This window comes from Gavialis gangeticus, unplaced genomic scaffold, assembly GCF_001723915.1.
Source record: "Gavialis gangeticus isolate Ggan-Ray unplaced genomic scaffold, GavGan_comp1, whole genome shotgun sequence".
Classification (NCBI taxonomy): domain Eukaryota; kingdom Metazoa; phylum Chordata; order Crocodylia; family Gavialidae; genus Gavialis; species Gavialis gangeticus.
Window position 1 is genome coordinate 12,594,432 of NW_017729007.1, and position 3,341 is coordinate 12,597,772.

Below are 3,341 nucleotides of genomic sequence, written 5' to 3' on the forward strand. Positions count from 1 at the left end.
TTGCTGCAACTTGAGACCATTGCTTCTTGTTCTGTCACCATTGAGAACAGTCGAGCTCCATCATCTGTGGAACCACACTTAAGGTAGTTAAAGGTTGCTATCAAATCCCCTCTCAGTCTTCTCTTCTTTAGACTAAATAAACCCAGCTCCTTCAGCCTCTCCTCAGAAGTCATGTGGCCCACCCCCTGAACCATTTTCATTGCCCTCCAGTGGACTCTCTCCAACTTGTCCACATCTTTTCTTGGAGGGCCCAAAACTGGAAACGGTACTCTAGATGTGACCCCACCAGTGCAGAATAGAGGGGAATAATTACTTTCCTTAATCTGTTGGCAACGCTCCTACTAATGCAGCCCAGTATATCATTAGCTTTCTTGGCAAAAAGGGCACACTGGTAACTAGTATTCAGCTATTGTCCATTGTAACCCCCGGGTCCCTTTCTGCTTAGCCAGTCAGTCCCCAGGCTGTAGCGCTGCATAGGATTGTTCCAGCCTTAGTGCAGGACTGTGTTGAACCTTATGAGATTTTTTTTGGCCCAATCCTCCAGTTTGCCTAGGTCATTCTGAATCCTAGCCCTACCATCCAGTGTATTTACTATACTCCCTAGCTTGGTGTAATCTGTGAACTTGCTGAGGGTACAATCCATCTCATCTTCCAGACCGTTAATGGAGATATTGAAAAAAGCTGGCTCCAGGACCGACCCCTTGGGTACTCCATTTGATACCAGTTTCCAACTAGATATTGAGCCATTGATTACTACCTGATGAGACCAGCTGTAGTCCAAATAATTGCCCACTTCTTCTCTAGATATTCAGGTAAAGACATGATAGGATTTGATGTGTAATGCATACAATCACATATGTGACTGGGATCCAACATCAGATCTATCACAGCTTACTGTTTATGGAGGGGGAACCTGGGATCACCATCCTGGGTTCCTCCAAGCAAGTAACAAGATCTTGCAGCTGTCAATCTGGTAGATGACTGGGCTTGCAGCTGTGGCAGTGCCCCATGGCTGCCAGAATGAAGAGTTCTGCAGCTGCGGACTCTATCCCAGTAGCACCTTGTGACAGAGTCCCACAGCTGTGGGGTGCTGCCTGGATGAAGAGTTCCCTCAGCTGCACAACTCCTAACCCTGGCTGTGCATGGTCCCCTACCCCTCAGCTGGGAGCGCCGTCAGCTGGTGGGGCTGTCAGCCACAGGCCCTGCTACATGGCCAATTCAAAGCTGGATAGAAACCAGCTATAAAATTATTACACATTTTCCATCTCTGACTTTATAGCTGGCTGGACCTTTTTATTGAGGGATAGTTACTTTGCATGGGTAGTTGTGGTGCCAGGACTGCACAGCTGCTCCAACCTGGCTCCATGTTTTGGTGACATGGACAGGTTAGAGAGAGACAGAAAGGAGCAAGTACAGGTAAAAATCTCCATCCTGAGAGGTTTCTAAGACCTGGCTAGACAAAGCCTTGGCTGGGATGCTCTAGTTGAGGATGGTCCTGTTTTGAGTAGGGGGTTGGACTAGATGACCACCTGAGGTCCCTTCCAAGTCTAATTTTCTATTATTCTGTGACTTGGCCCTAAGGTTTTAGAAAACTTATCTGCTTGAAAGGACCAAGGAGAAGTCTGTTTGCAGTGTGGACTTGGGCCTGGAAGTTCAAGATGTTCATGGCTGAACCTGAATTTGTTGACAGAACTTTCCAAATACCTGTCAGTCAAATGTTTGAATTGTGTCATTTTGCCTTTGCTTACATCAGAAATAGCACCATCTACAGCAGCGGCTGGGAAGAACACCTGAGTCACTTGACAGATGTACAAAATGGCTTGGTGGGGGGGAGAGGATTTGGTTTCTTTGTCAAAATGTTTAAAAGTATTTTGAATGCGTGTTCTAATCTCAAGTTACGCTCAAACATTTTGACGGCAACTAAGTTACAAGGTTTGGGTCACTAGGTTATAAGGGACCAAATGATACCTTTTACATTAGGTTTAGGAGTACAAACCAGTTTAGATTGGCCAGTACTCAGGATTGAAAAGCAAATTCATTCCTTTGGAGGGATGGCCAATTTGTTTATGAAAGGGCCCAGTGAGATTGGTAACCTTATTGCTAGTCTATAGAAGAAACACAAACCAGACAAGAGTGCAGCAGGAATGTCTGGTTAAAAATGCTCTGGCCAAATTGGAAATGCCTTGTTAAAAAAGGACTGCACTGAGTATTTGTAATTTTGATAAAGCCTCTAAACAGTACTCCGGTGTAGCAGACACAGGTATAAGGGCAGTTTTGATGTAGGCAGGGGACTGAAAAAACACCTTCCACTGGCTTCATGAGGGCAGGAGTAATTTCTAGTGACAAAAACGCACTTTAAGGGTGGAGCATCTCCTGTATCCCATCCTCCATGATAAGGAGGGTGCCACCTTAGATTGCCTTTTGCCTCTGACTGGGGACAAAAAAAGATAGACCCATTTCGTGAACCTGATGTTTTAAACCCTAGCAGCTTCATTTCCATATTTTGTTCTCTTGGAGGCCATGCCTTCTTTCTTAGGCTGCTTCAGCTTAGGTAAAGTGAGCATAATGCCTATCAGCAATATCCTTACTTCTGTCTAGCATGAGAATACTGCCAGACAGTACAAGAATAGTGAAGTCCATGAGAGTGGCTACATGACATGGAGATCCCTGGATATAGGAAGCTCTTGTGATTATTTTTTTTGTACTTCATTTAGCTAACTACAGTAAAAAGTGATGGCTCTGTAGGTAGATGTATTTGATATCCCAGCTTTGGGACAGTCTCACACAAAATTTTCCCATCTCTGGATACCCTAGGACAATTTTGTACTTCTGCCTAGAACAGTGTTTCTTATTAACTGGATCTTGGCTAAGAAACCACCCATTTACTGTTCCTAAACTTCATTACTAACAACATTTTGCAAGTAAAAATGTATGGAAAAATGAGCAATAAAGGGATACAAACAGGCAAGAACAAACTTGATTTGTAATTCAGTTCATTCTTCACAAATAGGTTGTTACACTGTTCAGTCAGCTAAGATTATTTTGGCATATAAAAAAGCAATTTTATTAGTTGAGATACCTCAGGACAAAACACTTAAATCAAGAGCATCAGTCTATGGTCTGAGACAGAATCTGGAGGGTTTTTCGTGTTCTGCACTCATTTATGGATGTAGTTGGTATGTGTCTGCCATAATAAATATTCTTTTCATTTTATTATTCACATTTACTGGTAGTAACTTTATTTAATGAAGTAGAATTACTTTTACAAGTTATAAATGTCATTGGACTTCACTCCTCCCTCGAACCTGTACAGAAAATCCTCAAACAACTGCAACCCATAC